Source organism: Chelonoidis abingdonii, chromosome 6 (genome assembly GCF_003597395.2).
Source record: "Chelonoidis abingdonii isolate Lonesome George chromosome 6, CheloAbing_2.0, whole genome shotgun sequence".
Taxonomy (NCBI): domain Eukaryota; kingdom Metazoa; phylum Chordata; order Testudines; family Testudinidae; genus Chelonoidis; species Chelonoidis abingdonii.
The window spans coordinates 111,691,602-111,711,025 of NC_133774.1; positions in this window are offsets into that span (position 1 = coordinate 111,691,602).

Genomic DNA, 19,424 nt, shown 5'->3' on the forward strand with positions numbered 1-19,424 from the left:
AAGGACTGCAGGAAATGATGGACATGGCTGCTCAGATGGCTCTGGCCTCCTGAGGATCCTGGGGAATCTATAGGGTTTGGGTGGACCAAGATTATACTGTAAAGGAGGGGGTACCCCACTGCAACAGAGATACTTTGTCAATGGAAGTTCATGGAATTTCCTTTCCCTTTAACTTCTCCACATGGAGTTGTATTGTGGGGGAAGGGAGACTCTGTTGCTGAAACCCAGTCTCATTTAATCTTTGATGGAGGGCTGCAGAGAGATGGCTGATTCTTATGTATGAAAAATGAGTGTTATATCCAACTCCTGATTTTGTTTGACCATAAAAACTATCTTTGTGGATATGAGGCACTTTCTTGGAAGGGGTACTGAATACTTTAAACTTTCTGTACACTATGTGCTTGAATACCAAAACATCTGTTTGAAGAATTCTTCCATCAACCTAATCTTTTTATAGTCCAATTTCCAAGCCATGATGTTAAACAGTTTCAGCAACTTTTTTTTACTACAATATTGCCAGGAATAGATTTATGGACTCATTAAAATGGTTTTGTTATAACAATGACAATTATTAGAACATTGCATTGGTATGTTGTTGTCGTCTGGGTTTCTTGTCTTTTGCCAGTTTTTGTCAGCATCAAACTCTTCAAATAGCTTTAACTTGATCATTAAAGACCATCCACCTGCCAGTGTCTGTGTGCAGCTGTATCTTCATGTGAAGGCATTGAGTTCTGTTCAATAATTAGCATAAACGTGGCAATAACAAAAGGAGAGGCAATGTTGTCTTTGTATTATAGTACAGGACTGAGAGTTGAGACCTATATCTGTTCTCTGGTTTTCCACAGCCTTCCTGTGAAGCCTTGGTTAAGTCACTTAGGCCTAATTCAAAGACCATTGAAGTACTTAGCTCTAAAGAGACTTGGATGAGGCACTTTATCTTTTTATCTTTACTTCCCCATCTGTAAAATGGGAATAATATTTATTTGCCTCACTGGCTGTTGTGAGACCTAATTCAATGAGTGAATTGATCTAGTTCTGGTAACCAGAATGAGAAGCACATTCACATGAAAATCTTCAATGTTCCTATTTAATGGAACACTACTCCAACCACTCAGATATTTAGTAAAGCTCAGAAATGCATACTCCGTATAGAATAGTCCATCAGGAAGAGGAACATTGGTCCTCCTACAACACAGGCCTGTTGCACTGTACAATTTTCAGTTGGTAATACAAAATGTTTCTTCTTTGAGTATTCACCTAGTTAGTTGTAATTTTCATATTATTCATATCATGAGTGATCTTAGCTACTATTTCAAGTCTTTCTGGAAAAAGAGAAACAATACAGAAATTACTGTCTCAGAATATATAAATTAACTTCAAAACCCCATAATTCTATCACAGGTGAAACTCAAGGGTCCTTGATAAATTACTAGAATCAGTGGTGAACAGTTTGAAATTTGGCCACTAGCTTTTGCTTTTAGAATTGTACTGAAGGTGATAGTCACTGAAAATAGAAGAGACAGTTCAGCCAACATCTCCATTTCTCCTAGTTTATATTTGCTTTTTTTTTTTTTATCCTAAAAGGCCTTGGGCCACATTATCAGATGACATAAAACAGTGGAACTTAATTGACAGCAATGGAGCTGTGCTGATTTACACCAGCTATGAATGTGTCCAACAACCATACACAATTGCCCAGATATGGAAGGACTGAGAATCTGTTAAAAACATTTTTAAAGTAATTTAAAAGCCACACAATAAACAACATGGCTTTGTATATATGGGGTCAAATGCTTCTTGCCTTACGCACAGGAGTACCTCATAGTTTTCTATGGAATGATATCCATGAGTAAAGTGTGTAGGCTGGGACTAGAGTATGTTTATAATATTGTAACAAAAATATCTTCTGTGTTTTTATCACTGTAAATGCTCAATACAACAGACAGTACTATGCCACTATAACTACCTCATTCTAATGATTAGGGATCTTAACTGCTTTGTTACTAAGGTTTTTCCATTTTTTATTTTTCATTTTTTGATTTTCCGAGAATCCCTGCAAGGGAAGTTGCCAACATTTGTAGAAGGGGGAAAAAAAAAAGAATTAAAGCAGTTAAAAAAGACTATATGAACTGATATATCAAGTTTGTAATTAGATACTGTCCAGTTAGTCTATCATTTGGCAGAAAAAATAATTACATTTTTGGAAAGGTCTTCAATCCTTATTAGATATTCATAAATTGAAAAAAAAAATCCTGAAAAAATGGCAGTTCCACATGTAAATCTCAATGTTATCCACACGTGAATTGCTGTAAAATGAGGAATAAATGTGACTGAAGCACTGCTGTAACAGCTGCATAAATCATCTGCTCTATCTTGATTCTTGTTGCTGTATAGGTTTATCAGAGGAAAAGAGAAATAAGCTTTCAGTGTAATGTCAGAATCTGCCAACACTAGCATTTTCTTTTTTTCCTTAGTCTTTTACACATTTTATACACATGAAGCTGTTGTTCATATACCAAGTTGATGTAACCATAATATACCATCTATGGAATATATTCCTTTAGCTCTACAAACATGGAAATAGCCACAAAACCATGAAATAAACTGCAGCGCCTTGGAGTAAACTTAATTTATCTGACACTTTAGACCAGTGTTCAAATTAGAAAACAAAAGTTTATGGCATGCCTCAGAGTGCCCTCAGTAACTAGCAGCAACAGCATTATTGCCTGTTACTCCTTCCCTAGTTCAAGCACCATCTTTTTCCCTCTCACTTGCACTCTACCCGTTAATCACTGCCAACATGGCATCTAACCACTTTCAAACATCCACTAATTTCCTTTGTTTTAAAATTACCAAAAAAACCCCAACAACAAATAAACAAACAAAAGACTCTGCCTGTCAAATGTGCTTCAGGTAAAGAACAGATCTGAAAAATCACACTGGTCTGAAATCCACAAATTAACAATATGTACTCCAGGACCAATAACAATATACCAATAACCAATGTCCAATGTTCCATCATAGCTAGAAATGTTTCCTTTATGCTGCAAGAAAGCTGAAATTCTGAGCTTTCTGATGTGCCAGTGTAGACGTACAACAGCCATTTCTAATGAGTTCATGAAACACTGTACATTTAACATTACAACCATATGGCTATGCAAGTAGAAAAAGGTATAGAGGTATTTTTACAGGTTTTATAATACATTAATCATATTTTAAATGTTCTTCTAACTTCTGTACATTTTAACTAATACTACTTGGCTCCATTGGCAAAAAGATGAAAAAAAATTCTCAAGCTCTAAAGAATGTTCTAAAATTGTTACATGAAAAAAATACTCTATGAGGTGTCACAATAGGAAGATATTTTAACAGTACTTTTGGATGACATGCCTAATGCACTCTTTTTAAAATCATGGCAATGTACTACCATCCCTTCTATCAAGTACTTTATAATATGCACAGACACACATATGCTGTATTGTGCAGACGAGAATATCCAAAGCAAAATTCAAACCTCCTTGAAATTAGCTTTTTCACATTTTTTATTAGAAAACCACAATAAGAAGTCCAATGTTTTGGTGAAAAAATGTTTAATTTTTCAGATTTTCACTTGAAAATTGAAAATGTCCAGTTATATTTCAAAAATAGCCCTCTTTCAGGACAGGATACACATGAACAAACTTAAGAATAAACACTGTCTTAAGTTGCACTTTCTCTTTTTCTTTGTTTTCCACATTTTTTCCCACTAGGATTATCGGATTAGTTGTAAAAGGTGAAGTTACCTGATGTTTAAAAAAAAACCCAGAACAAGTTCAAATTGAAATTAGACCTTTTGGAGTTGCTACCATTGTAAGCACTGAGAGAAGGGATGGCTGGATTTAAACCAAGCTGAAATGCAAAGAATTACAAGCTTTACTTGTCAGGGGATTTTCTGACAAAAAATAGATCCAAGCAAAGCTTTTCTGAGCACTCTTGCATATCCAGTCAACAGGAAATCAAGGAAAGAAATACTTATCAGTGGAGGGTAATGGTGTTTGGCCTATGAATTGTACCCAAGAGTTTTTACTATGAGACCAGTTATTCACATTCTAAGGGCCACAGAAGTGAAAATGCTTTCTTACTTCACAATATTTTAATTGTAACCTCTGTTATAGGTGAACTGCTAAGACTGCTTATCTCAGGCATAGGTCTTTTGGTAAGGACCTTCAAAATTCTTGTAAATATAGGTAAAAAATTATGTACCCCTTCTCCAAATTTAGGTCAACTGGGCCTCTCAGTGAACAGTAAGGGTAAAATTCTGGCTCGGCTGAAGTCAATGGCAAAATTACCAGGGCATTACTTTCAAAAATCCCCACACCCACAGGGAAAGCCATAACAAATGTCTGTCAGGAAGCGCTGGTGGCTCTGTTGATATCCAGAGGTATTTGGCAAGTTCTGTGTATGTCTCTGATTGCTCTGCTCTCCACCTTGTCTCAGTCCTCTCTATTACAGAAGCAAAGTGCTCACCAGAGGCAATGTTAAAGGCAAACAAATGCTTCCTAGCCGTACCTGTACCAAAGAGAGAGAGAGAGATGAGATAATGAAGAAATGGACATACATGTTGCCCTTGACCCTTCCCCACATGCTGTCCAGACCATGCTCTCAGGCAGGAGTATGGGGAGTGCAGTCTATAGGGCTTGCCTGTTTCCTTGCCGATATATCTTTTCTTATGGGTTTGATTATTTGCTTAATTATAATAGGTTATAATAGATTTATATTAGAGTAATTTTGGTTGTAATGTAAGGGACCTACAGGCCACATCCTGTATGCTGAGCTAAGACAAAGTTAGCATACATATGTTAGAGACCTTTCACCCAGATAGCAAATTTGGCATGCATAGGTTCGTGACCTTTCACTCATACAGGTGGTAATGAGCTAAAGTGTAAGGTCCCAATACAGTTGTGATCTTTAACATAGATAGATAAAGGATGTTTTGAAGCAGGGTAGTATAAAGGGGCTATTTAAGTTCATACCCTCTTTAAACTTAACAGCTACATCACAAGGAAATAGCACATCCCACAGATCTGGAAAATAGAACCTTCATAAAAGACTAGTGACTAGAAATGACCAGTACAACTTGGCAGCTACAGGTATGGGGTATTAGACTGCTACTCACCATAAGTTAATAAGAAATGTGACATTATTACTTGAGATGTGAAATCAGATTATTTTTTATTTTCAGAACAGGTCATTCTGTTTGTTTAGAGGAGAATAGTGACACATTATTTCTTCAACCTGAACGCTGAGCCAGATTCTCAGCTAGGTAAACTGATGGTGTTTAATTTAAGTAAATAAAGTTCATTGATTCCCAGCAGCTGATTCCATATTTTTTAAGGCAATACACATATATAGGTTTCCCACCGTTTGTTTAAAGATATTTAATCTTGTTTTGGTTATGAAGATAGGTGTACACCTTTTCTTCCCAACAGGAGAAGAACAACTTAAAAGAACTTAGCCCTAAGTCACAAACTGAAAGAGGATAAAGGTCCCTCTTACATTCCAGAGCCATTCAGTAGTCTCCTTTGTGAAACTCTGTCTCAGAATTGTTGGTACATGGTTTCCTTGTCCCTGGAAGTCCAAGTTTATGGGAAATGTGTATATATTCTGGAATTTTTTTGTCTGCGTCTGTCTGATTTCAGAGTTTACATTTAGATTCTTGTTGGCTCTTGTTAAATTTGAGGGAAACTGCACCCGTGTTCTCCCTTCTATGGTCCATCAACTGCACCCACTGTAGGCACCTGGCTCCTCAGCTGTCACCTCTGTTGGGTAGAGACCTATGTCTCGGTCATTCCTGATTAGGGATTTTCCAGGCTGCCCAGCTCCCAGCCTACACTGGAGATTCCCAGTTAAACAAGCTTTCACTTTAAAGGCTATGAACAATATAATTGCCAGCCATTATGAGTTACCACACAGCTCTTTATAAGCAAGCATAATTATTCTTAACATGAAATTTCAGCAGAGAAAACATATAAAAACAATAAAAGAATATACATTCATCATACTAATATACTTACTAGAGATCATTCCCCAGGTCCAACAAGGACTCTTGCAGGAGTCACTCCTTCAAATCCCACAGAGGATTTTTTTGAGTGTATTTATAGTTTCATAACAACCTTAGTAGAACCAGCACACCTGTGAATAGTTCAGTCTTTTCTTTATGCAGCTAGAACCTTTTGATCTTTGCTTTATATAACAGATAATCAGCAGACAAAGGCCCACTCCTCAGTGCCTGTCTTCAAAAGGCTCTGTTTTTGGACATCTGCAGGTGAGGCATTTGCATTCACTGCTTCCTAGGTATTTCCCAGGAAATCCACTTCACACATACAGAACTTGTCTATACTACAGATTATTTCAATGTAAATTGCGTCCCTCAAGGTTGTGAATAATCCACACTTCTGAGCGAAGTAAATTATACTGACCAAACACCAGCATAAACAGCACTATGTCAGTGGGAGAGCTTTTCTCACCAACATAGCTACTGCCTCTCATGGAGTAAGGAATTACTAAGCTGATGGGAGAGCTCTCTCCCACCAACAAAGGCTATGTCTACACTGTACTTTCATTGGAGAAAAAATTGTTGGTCAGATGTATCAAAAATAATTGCACTGGTGTGAACAGTGCTTTGTCAGCAGAAGATGATCTACTGACACAAAAGAGCAGCTACACTCCGTACCTTACATGGCACAGCTGCAAGACGCAGTGGGCTGCAAGACAGTTTGTTTACATTGACTGTCCGTAGGCACGGACACCTGCAGCCACTGAGAGCTGCGGGCAGTCGCGCCTGCGGATGGTCAATGTAAACAAACTGTCTTGCGGCCTGCCAGTGGATTACCCTGACAGGTCGCAGGCGGCCTGTGAGCCACAGATTGCCCACCACTGGTGCGGACATAACCTTAGAGTGCCTCAATTACAAGCGCTACAGCTGCATGCTGTAAGTGTTGCAGTGTAGATGTAGTCTTAGTCCCAAAAGACCATTCTTGTCTGCTACATTGTTCAATATAGTCCTCTGCTCATCCAGGCCCACCATGATGCATAATCCTTGCATTTAATGCAATGGACTCCAAAGACACTTAAACTTAATTCAAAAAGGTTTTTCAAGGATATTGCAGGAAATTGCCATATCAGTCACAAGTCTACTTAAGGTTTGTATCATGTTTCTGTAAGTTCTTTTCCCCCTCTTGGGACAATTAACATTCTTTTTTTTGTTTTAAAGACACCTTAATCTTGCTTCTTTACAACCGATTCAAAATCAGTTAGTCTCAGGAGGTTAGCCCTCCTTCTATGGGGTTAGGAGAGGGGGAGCATGGGTTGTTGTGAATGAGGGACATAGAGTACTTCCCTCAGACCAGGATTTAAAATGGCAGAACATACTTATAAAAGAAAGTGTCATCATTACCCTCAAATAAACAAATTACCTGTTCTGAAAATCAAAGGTAATCTGTTTATACACAGCTAGCTTCCTGAGTGCACTGAGAGAACTATGTGTTTATTTTAATTATTTCCTTTAAGAAAAAATAGCGTTTGGAAAGTCAATCCTACAGAGCTAATACCTGTCATATTCTTATTTTACAGGAATGGGAGATGACCAAATTTCCCCATTTGATTAAACTGGGTACTGAAATACTGCTATTTCTCTAACAAGCAAGTTGCCCTTCCTCTTGTGCCAATCATGCATGGGGCTGGGTTTTTAGTAAACAGTGAGTTGCAGTGCCATTGATCCAAATATTTGCTATGGCATATGACATATGGCTGTTTCTGGGCCGCTTGCTAGTCAGCTCCTGCTGGCATGAAAAGAAGTGGAAAGGAAACTCTTCAGACAAGCATGGAAAATCTTTAATGCACGCTTTCCCACAAAAAGAGATACATATTCTCTTTTTACATCAGAAGGATGCTAAGATTTACCAAGAATTCTGGACATGAAATGTAAGTGACATGTATATCAGGATACCAGTGGCCTTTCATATCAACCTATTTGCATAGGAAAATATTTCCACTGGAATACATCACTTTATACTATGAAAAAGCCCTGTGCATTGATTTCATAAAAACTAACAGAAGGCTTTTGGCAAATACATATCTATAACCAGATACCTCATCAATTCAGAACATAATATGAGAAGAGATTAAAGAAAATGTCAGTCAGGAATGGCACATAAATACGTAGATGCTACTGCTTCTGTTGGGAGAACAGATTCTAGGACTTGGCATCTGTGGCTCCCCCTGTCAGGAGTCTAATGTACAGTCACAGTTGTCAAAAACATTGCTGTGGAAAGTTAGAGCAAGAGAAAGACAAGAAGATAATTGGACAGTGAAATTCAAATTGTAAAGATATCCCCACTTGCAATTGTTCTCTAATTAGTTGATATAAAAATGAACTAAACACTTTGTGGAAATGTAAGGGATTAAATTGTAAAGGAATTTTGATAATAGATGCTTATTAGCACTGGAGAACCAAACAAATTTCATGTTGTTTATGAGGCTTGTAACAAATTACAAAAGGGGACTTAGTGCACATAACACTGAGTTGTGTTTATGCTCAAGATAGTAGGGAGCTGTGATGGGATGAGGTGCTAGGATCCTGCATAGGATTGTGGAGAGCTTCTTCTAACTCATCCTGGCAGAAAGATCAGGTAGATCTTATATACTCCAGCTCAGGAAAACAAAAAGGTCTTTTCAAGACCCGGTGAACTAGAAACCAATAGGTCCAGAAGAGACAAACATAGAAACAATGGAGCTCAGGAAGAAGCTCAGGCTAAGATTTGTTGTTTAAGATAACAACAAAGGGAAAAGTCAGAAAGGGAGGCATTTTTGGACAATAGCCAATATGTGTGTGCAAAGTAGGAAAGCTACCAATTTACATGGGACGTGTATATTAAAACAGAAGCTTTGTTACTATTGTAAGAATAAGTCTTACAGAAAAGTCCTATAGAACTTCATAGCAGGGAACCCTATAGGTATAGGAATTGTATATGAGTCCATCAAAATTACTGCATAATCCTATAAAATTACCTAGAGATGAAACCAATATGCTTTTATAGAAACTTCATAGAGTTTGAAATAAATTGCTTTATAAACCCGTAGGACTTAGTCTGTCACCCATTGCAGTCAGTGGTTAAACTTCCATTGCAAATACAGGATTAGACACATAGAATGTAATACAAAATGATATTTTATAGGTCTTTTTGTTTATTTCTAATTTTTAGCCCTCTTACAGAATTATTTAGTAGGGATATCATATTCTATTGCATTATATAGGATTGTCCAAAAAATACCTATAGAAAGGTGATTATTTTTATTAAATTTTAGAACTTCTCCATAAGGAGCACTGGTTGCTGATAATTCATCTGAGGTATCTGCTTGTCCATCCATTTTTCATTCACAAAACCCACTATTTGCATTTGCAAATGAGTAATCCATATGTTGGGGGTTTATCGGTCACCCCAATGATTTCTGTGTACTTAAATTCCCCTGATAGCAGGATCCTGTGGCTTAGACCTCCTCTTGAAATTTAAATTCTCCATTTCCTGGAGTCCTGGGGATCTAGATCAGATAATTACCTTGACTTTTTGTTTGTTCTCTGATCACACCCTAACCCAAAGTAGTTTGTCTCCCCTCTTCATTTTCAAATAGTACCTCCTTGGTTTTGTAAACATTTTTTTCTGTATAGTCCCACTTTCATTTATCTTTCTCTCCTTCGCTGTTTACACTCCTGTGTGAGAATCATCTAGCCAAATGTTAGTGATTATGCCCAGAGTGTTTTTAGACAAGTGTTTTGCATTATATTGTTTTAGTATTGTACTGAAGCATGCATGAGTAACACTGAGTGACTGTTATCCCCTCTCCCGTTCCATCTCAAAAATTGAGATGTGTATCTCATAAGACTATTCCAGTGAGAGATGTTTTAAATAAATATTCTTCCCCACTTACAATCACTTATCATCTTGTTTGCTTCCCCTGCTCCTGGCAAATATGTAAAAATGCTTATGCACAGTAATACACCCTTTTTATTCACATATTTTCACATATGGGATCTCTGATTTCCAGCTTATTCATGTTGGAGGTGTGCACCAGATTTTTTGAGGTAAAAAAGCTCATTACAAATCTCTGGGAGGGAGCAAAAGGGGAGGAAACCTCTGCAAGTTTCTCTGCAGAGAGATCTCTCCTCAGTTGTTACGGGAGGGGTTTTCCACAGGGCCTCCCCAAAAACCCAATGGTCCCCTGCAGAACCTCAGAGTTCAGATAAGGCCAAGGCTAGTGGTATTCCTGGTGCACTTACCTATCCTGCTCCCTGGCAACATGGCTCCCACAACCAGTGTCTGCCTCAGGAACTCCTTTAAAGGAGAACTCTTGTGGGTGTCTCAGAAAGACTTGAGTTGTCTCATCTATATGGCTTGAGGACTGTGGGCTTTTTAGGGTAGGTTGTGCTTTCCCTCTTCAGTTTGCCTCCCCCCTCCCCTCTGGAATCTTTAACTCAGGGAGCACCTGGTGCAATCTCTGCAACAGCATTGCCTTCCACAGAGGAAAAAGCATGTGTGTGGAGGGTATTCTCTGTACGTGGATTTTTGGGGTAATGGGTTGGTTCATTGTTTTAAAGTAATTGATAAGTATAAATTTGTACTGAAACATGTTTCTATAATAATAATTTCTTTTGTAATTTTAAAACAAATGTTTCAATAATCTCACAGATGGAATCTGAGGTGTTGGTTCTATCTGGATAGGTCCGCATTATATTATTTGGCCCGCATTATAGTATCATCTGAATGCCTCAGAGTCATTAATAGATTTTATCCTCACAGCACCCCTGTTAGAGAGGGATGTGTAATTATCTCATTTTTACATGCAAAACTGAGGCACAGAGTAGATTAAAAGACTTGCCAAGGTCACATGGGCAGTCTGTGGCAAACCCATTAATCGAATTCAGATCTCCTGAGTCTTGGATCCTAAGCCTTCAGCATAAGACAATACTGTCATGCCTATGGTTTTAACCTGTAAAGCTTTAAATGGACCAGATTATTTGAGCAACGATCTCTTTGCCTATGACAGCTGAGATCAGCAGAAGCACTCCTGCTGGAATTCCTGTGATAGGGTCAGGAGCGCCACCAGGGTTTTTGGTGCCTTAGGCGCAGGGCCGGCTCTAGCCATTTCTCCACCCGAAGCACGGCAGCACGCCACGGGGGGCACTGTGCCATTTGCCAGTCTCGCAGCTCCGGTGGACCTGCCGCAGGCGTCCCTGCGGAGGGTCCGCTGGTCCCGCGGCTCTGATGGACCTGCCGCAGGCATGCCTGCGGATGCTCCACCGGAGCCGCAGGACCAGCGGACCCTCCGCAGGCACCGGAGCCACCTGCCGCCCTCCCGGCAAAATGCCGCCCCTCCAAATCCTGGTGCCCTAGGCGATCGCCTAGGTCGCCTAAATGGAAGTGCCGGCCCTGGATAGGGTGTTCTCCCCCCACCAGCCTTGAGGAGGATAGGATGGGCAGGTGGGCCAGTTTACTGCCTAGGCTGTACCTGGAAGAGAAGCCATGGAGCAATGAGGATTAATTAAAGGATGAAGCTCACCTGCAACATTAAGCCAGGTAGCAGAGGGAAGAAAGGGGCTAATGAGAGAAATTAATTCTGCAATTCTGCAATTTCTCTCTGAAGCTAGGAGAAAAAAGGAGATTGGCCTGGAGGGAAGGGCATACCCAGAGGAAGGTGGAGAAGCCTGATAGAGGCAATGTAGGAAGCTGTCCAGAGAAACAGCATCAAGGGGTGGGACTGTGCAGACTTTACTTACTGGGTGTAGATCCTTAGGCTGGAACCTAGAGAAGAGGACAGGCCTAGGTACCCCTGTGTAAGGGCATCATTGAGGGACAATGAAGTGGAAGACTACCTGGGACAGTTTGTACAGAGAGACTTTGGCACACAATCCCACTGCCCAGCCCCCTCACACTAGGGAAGATTACAGTTACTTAGCCAGAGGGCCAAGACACAAAGAGGGAGCCATTGAGTCCTGAGAGAGAGAAGATGGAGTGAGCACCCACAGAAGGAGTGTCAGATTAGCACAGCTAATCCCTAGCTATGGCCACAAGGAGGTACGCTAGCAGTGAGTAGAGCAACTTGAGACAATTCCCTCAGTACAAAAATGAGCAAAAGCTGCTGGCAGAGCATTTTTTGTGAGCAGTCCTTGGCTTTGGAATGCACTTTTGACCCTTGGTCTGACACAACCCCAATTTAACTGTGTGGGCACACTGCAAGTTACATCTATTTTCCCTCTTTTCTAAGATTATTAAGGAGAGGCTGGACAGAGGTAGATATATTTAATAGGCAGTCTGTTGACATTATTGTGTGACTTTAATTTAAGGGATAAGTGACTGGAGCACAGACAGGGCATCTATAGTTACAATATAGAAATCTAAAGAAGTAAACTTAAATGTCTAAAAATTGTTGTTTTGTTAAAACAGTTAAAATATTTTAACTGTGAGTATTTTTAAAGTGAGTATTTGGATTCTGGCTGTGTGTAAATCCAGAAAGTTATTTTGAGTATTATGCAGTAGCTCAACTGGTAGTAAATACTCTTATCTATTGTTTAAAAACAGGAGCGTTTATGGAAATACTGCCTACGTTTACTTATCCTTGACATTATTAGGCTTTCATAATAAGAAATTATATATGGAAGAGAGTTCTTAGTTTACTTGGTCTGCCCATCTGCCAGTTCAGGATTGTTCCCTACATTATTTGAGTCTAGTCTATATAGAGTCTTATGCTGTGCTCATCGCTAATATTCTCCAGTACTTCTCTAGGCTGTATTACACTATTGAAGTTATTGGGTTTCTGCTTCTCTCAGAAGATTGTTTGCCAGTCCAAGTAATTTCACTATTAGGAAATTTTCCCAGCTCTCTGCTATGGACTCACTTTGTCATCTCAAGAAAGCTATTTCACCTCTCTATTCCTAATAGAGCTGTCCAGAGAACAATTCCATTTCAGAACAATTTTTAAGGTTTTGAAATTTTATTTTCATTCCAATGCAGAATGAAAACAAAACCTTTCAAATATTTTTGGAAAGGAAATTGTGTCAAACAGGTCATGTATGTGATTTAGGTCTCTCTCTGGAGAGTGCACCTTTAAGCAGGGGGGTATTTGGCTGGCTGGCCAAATGAGGGGAACTGTGCCTTATGGCTTGGGGAAGATGAAAACTGCTGCAAAAGGGGCAGTGTGGTCACTGACTCATTCCCTGGGAATGGGGCTTAAAAGGGGCAGCCCTGTGTGTTAACCCTCCCCTTTTGCGCGTAGCAGGCTGAGGTAGCACCCATCTTCCCTCCCCTTTGGTTGATAAAATACAAGGTTTGGTCTAGACCTGCTGTGTGCATTATGCTAGCTGCCCCTTTGTTGAGGGGGACTGGGAAGAATTTTTTCCCTTGCCCCCATATTGGCCTAGGTGGAGTTGGGTTTTCCCCCGCAACAGGTTTCAGGAAGGCTCTATTCTTGCATGGCATGAAGGGCGGTAGGCTATATGTCGCAACCCATTTATTTTTAAGTGTAGGGTGGATGTCCAGTGCAGGTACTCCATAGAAAGGGTATATAGTGGCAGGATAAATGGCTTGGAAAAGGACTTAAAAAGAGGTGTTTGGTAAAGATGCGAACAGGGGCAGTTGGGGACTCCTATGATTGGTATGGTATGGAGACAACCCCCATTATTATAGCTCCCTTCACTCTCCTACGGGGTGTGGGTGTTGATGGTAAGAACCTGGCAATGGAGTTGTTGGAGGGACCTGGGTGGAAAAAGAGTGGGAGCTGGTAAAAGCCCCCCCCCCGAGGTAATTATGGAATAAACATTAAATAAAATTATGGAATGGGATTACCTGCACTGTACAATTTTATCTGACGGGTCATCCCAGGCATTTAATAATAAAGTTCAAGTCTGATTAAACCCATGTCAGATGTCTCCTGTCCTCCTTTTAGTACAGTAACTCCTCACTTAAAGTTGTCCCAGTTGTTACATTGCTGATCAGTTAGGGAACATGCTCCTTTAAAGTTGTGCAATCCTCCCTTTTAAGTGTTTGGCAGCCACCTGCTTTGTCCGCTGCTTGCAGGAAGAGCAGCCCGTTGCAGCTAGTTGGTGGGGGCTTGGAACCAGGGTGGACCGGCAGCCCCACTATCAGCTGCCCTCTGCCTTGGAGCTGCTCCCCTAGCCTCCTGCTTGCTATGTGGGGGGAGGGGAGACAGTGGGGGCGAATGTCAGGGTTCCCCCTCCCCCCTGCTCCTACACCCCGCTTACCCCTTCTTCTCCATATAGAGCAGGTGGGGACACAGACAGAGAGGCCTGGGGCAGCAGGGAGTGCTAGTCTCAACTTCCTGATCCACTTAAAAAGACAATGCACTTAACAGTGGGTCAGCTTATTTAAAGGGGCAGTATGCATCTCTCTCTCTCCCCCACACACAAGGTGTGTGTCTGTCTCTGTCTACTATGCTATCTCCCCTCCCCTCCTCTCCATTCCTGCTGTTTTGTAGAGTGAGAGGCTACATTAACAACAATGTATTAACCCTTGACGGCTCAGCCCAGTGCTAGTTCATCATTTAGCACAGGAGTTCTCAAACTGGGGGTCAGGACCCCTCAGGGGGTCATGAGGTTATTACATGGGGGGTCACGAGCTGTCAGCCTCCACTCCAAACCCTGCTTTGCCTCCAGCATTTATAATGGTGTTAAATATATAAAAAAGTATTTTTAATTTATATGGGGTGTCGCACTCAGAGGCTTGCTATGTGAAAGGGGTCACCAGTAAGAAAGTTTGAGAACCACTGATTTAGCAGCAAGACATTCCCTGGGAAATATCCCACCCTCTAACTTCACCACCTCAACCAAGCTTCACAATCATCATAGCTGTAAACAGTATTAAATTGTTTCAAACAGTATAGTGTGTGTGTGTGTGTGTGTGTGTGTTTTGGTCTGGTGGAAGAAAAATTCCCTGGACCTTAACCTCCCATTTACATTAATTCTTATGGGAAGATTGGATTTGCTTAAAATCATTTTGCTTAAAGTCACATTTTTCAGGAACATGACTACAATGTTAAGTGAGGAGTTACTGTATAGCCAGACAATCCATTCTGGACCGCAGGAATCTTTATGTCCAGAACTTCACTGAAATTAATACTTCTCCAGGAAATGCTTTTATTTAATGCAGTTGCACTTTTTGACAAAAAGCATTTAATTAAAAATGTTGTGACCAATTCTAATTCCTTCATTCCCCTTCTGTAAAAGGTAGCTAAAAAATACTCAAGTTTGTAAAGAACTTTGGGATTATTGGATGAATAATGCTATATAAGTATAAAATATTATTTATCACAGTAATTTTCAATAAACCTTTCTCTAAATTCAAACCTCATTACCTAAACAAACACAGGAGGTCATGTTAGGATTCTTTTCATCTTTAGACTTTCAGAACAAATACACCATATTTCTCCTTGAATACATAGACTTTATTATGTGTAAGTTTCATAATACCATAAATTTTCATGGCAATATATTAAAGACAGGTCCCTTACCTAAACAGCACAGCCACATCTTCCAACGTGGCCAGTGATATGGATGACTCCAATTTCAGGTGCTCAATTTGAGATACTTTGGGCTTGGTTCTCAAATGAGCTGAGCAGTTGCAGATCCCATATGCTACATGTGGATTTTGAGCTGCTCAGTATTTTGGAAAAATGAGGCCATGGGGGTGTCAAAATGTATATTATAAAATGGAGAGACCCACATCATTGGCCACTTCGAAATGTTTTGTCTGTACTGCTTTCTGTATGCAAAAAGATCTAGAGAATGTATGTACTTAACTGTACATTATTATCTTTTAAATGCATAGGATATACAGAACTAAGGTATCGGAGAGGTCCATCTCTTTCTCAAATACAAATTTAAAAAGATTAAAGCAAAATGAGTACCATGTTGAATTTAGACCTAAATAGTCATCTAGATACTTTAAACTGTTCAACCACTCTGGAAACAATAAACTATTGAATGCCCTTGCATAAGCACATATTCTCACTCCATTGAACTGTCTTTTCATTTGATCTACCACTTATCTCACATGGTAACTGCTTCTTTTTAACCATTATTTTTAAAAGGTTTTCTTTAAAACATGCATAACATAATAGTGCTAATGGAACCCTCAGTATTTTATTTGAAATCTTGACTATTTGCATTTTGCCTTTTGATTTATCCAGCCCACAACTGGATTATTGCCTTGTAAAACAGCTTGATAAAACCATCATTGCTCCATTAGAGATGCACAAGGATACTAATATGCACATCATTTTATATGCATGTATTGCGCATAAAAAGTGCATGCTAGCTACAAGTGGCTTGGATTGGTTATAGAAGTTTTGTTTTGCCTTAATTTGGTTAATAATGTGTTTCAAAACATTTTAATGGGAGGATGACTTTTTATTTCAAATTGCCATTTGCACTAACAACATGATGCATGATACCTGATTATGTTAACATTTCAATCACAGAATGCAAAGTGACATACTGACATTAACGGGATTTGACACATCTTGATCAGTCAAGCCCAAGAAATTTAAAAAAATGTAATTTATTTTAAAACTCAATGCAATCAAGTCCTCCCTCTGCTCGCTTTCTTGTTTGGAGCCCAGTACGAGTTTCCCAAAGAAATGTTGGCATCTCTCTCTATTGGGAATTTCTTCAATACCAGTATATCCTTCGGAATTTGAAAAAAAGATTTAAAGCATGAGAAATGTTTGATGTTTTTTGGCTAACACCTGATCCTTTCTGTTTTAGGCATCCCCGCAGTGCTCAGCAGAAATGGGGGATCTTTATTATGGTAGTGCAGAATGTAAATTCCTAGCCTATAAAAATGTCATTAATGCTTACTAATAGAGATAAGCCCAAGCCCAAGGCACAGAATTAAAAATCAGGAGCAGCCATTGCTATATCCTATGAAACATGCTCTCCTCACAGTAGCCCCACCACCACTCACTGCCACAAGCCTCATAGAAGCAAGAAAAGCAGGGAATTGTGCAGTCCAATGCTGCACCTGGGCCTATGTGGATCCCACAGCTTTGGCACTGAAGATGCACAAACTCTAGTGCCAGTGCTGAGATGAATTTGCCCTCCAGCCTTAATTAACCCAGGTGTGTATAGATATCGTCAGTTCTATAGTATCATCATTATTATTTAATATGTTAATTGCAGTAGCAATGAGAGCCCCTAGTCAAGTCTTGGGCTCATTGTACTAGATTCTGTACACATGTATATGAAAACACAATCCTTGCCTCAAAGTGTTTAAAATCCAAGGCCCTCATTTTGCAGATCCTGGTGCATGTGAGTAACTTCATGCATGTGAGTAGTCTCATCAATATAAAGCTGCATGTATTTGAAAGACCTGGGCCAGAGAACAGTATGTTAGAACAATGCCTGTTCCCTAACTCCCCGCTGGATAGCACATTTACAGCACCCTAGGACTGACTTAAAGGAGATTATTTCACCATAACCCTGAAATACCAGGCTTCTGTTGTCTTAGGCCAAATTCTTAATGCTATTTTAATATGGTTTTGTTTTTTAATCACTAGAGGCATTACAGTTGATCATATTTATGATTACTTGGAGGCTTTTAAGTATGCAGATTATTTAGCTGGCACATATGTGCACTAATGAAATTTTACTAAATATAGAGAAAATTGTTATGCAGAACATTTTTCTCAATATTTTTAGTATGCACATCCATACTGGGACTTTATGTATCCTATTAATTATGTTATATTAATTATACTATAACAAATTTGTTTTCTATAAAGAAACAATTTTAAAGAGACATTTTCCTGTAATGTTTAATGAAACAAACACAAAGATGTTTGTGTTATAAATTGCATTGCTTTACTTTTTTAAATTACAGATTCCCCACATATTTGTATAAGCCCCCTGCAATTTAGTCACTTGTGACTTTTACAGTGGATTTGTATTCAATGGCACTAATTGTTCTGAAACAATTGGAACCGGTTCAGGCTTTATAAACTCACTTAAAACAGAGTTGTAAGGTGACCAGACAATTCAAGTGACCATCTCAACTTAATTGGACCTTGAAAAGACAGTTCAACCAGTTATTAGTTGTATTGTTGAATATTTATAAAAGGAATGATGGAGGCTTTTTAACTTACCTATTTTCTCCCTGAATCAGAATAAGGAATGTGGGATACAAAACGGATTTTTAATATTTATGAGCTAAATCTTGCTTTTACAGACTTTAAAGAGACATAAGCAGGGGACCATGAAAGGAAGAAGGATGAAAGATTTATTTAACTTTCCTTATCTGAAAGCAGGTCAAAATGACAGGTTAATAATAGAATGTAAATGACAGAATACAATAGTTGGAATTCTGATTAGACATGATTTAATATGCAATACATATTTGTTGAATACATTATTCCATTTTTTGCAATTATTCACTTACTAAATTATGTAACTAACAGTCTTTGACCAGCTGCATAGCTGGGAGTCTGTTGCAACCTCTGTGATGCTCCCCAAGAGTACACAGGTTGTGAGGCACCTCATCTCTATGTGCTGTTAGAGTGATGGAGAGTTGCATGTACCATTTGTGGCTCAGCTTCCTAAAACCTCCAGCCTCTGTCACCATAAGTACTACCTTCCAGGCCTCTGGAGGCCTCACTCTCTCTGTACAAGGAGTGACAGACACACATCAATTTTTGACAGCTCTGAGCATCCCTGTAGTGTCCAGCCCCTTATCCACTGAACACTCACAGAATTATCAGGCCTGCTGTTCCCAAAGGAGAAGTACACAGCAGCTTGTAAGGTTCAACTCAAGACCCGCACTATAGCACTGAGCTATAGTTAGGGTATGTCTACACTACGGAATTACTCTGATTTTACAGAATTCAATTTTTGGCAACAGTTTGTATAAAGTCGAGTGCATGCGTCCACACTAAGCACATTAAGTCGGCGGTCTGCGTCCACAGTACCAAGGCTAGCATCGACTTCCAGAGCGTTGCACTGTGGGTAGTTATCCCATAGCTATCCTGTAGTTCCCACAGTCTCCCTTGCCCTCTGGAATTCTGGGTTGAGATCCCATTGCCAGATGGGGCAAAAAACATTGTAACGGGAGGTTCTGGGTACATGTCGTCAGGCCCCCCACTCCCTCCCTCTTTCCCTCCCTCCGTGAAAGCAACGGCAGACAATTGTTTCACATCTTTTTTCCTGGGTTACCTGTGCAGATGCCATGCCATGGCAAGCGTGGAGTCCACTCAGCTGACCATCACCATATGTCTCCTGGGTGCTGCATTACTACACAGCAAAAGCTCATTGCCTTTTGGCAGCAGACGGTGCATTATGACTGGTACCCGTCGTCGTCATCCTCTTGGGTGCTCTTTTAGTTGGC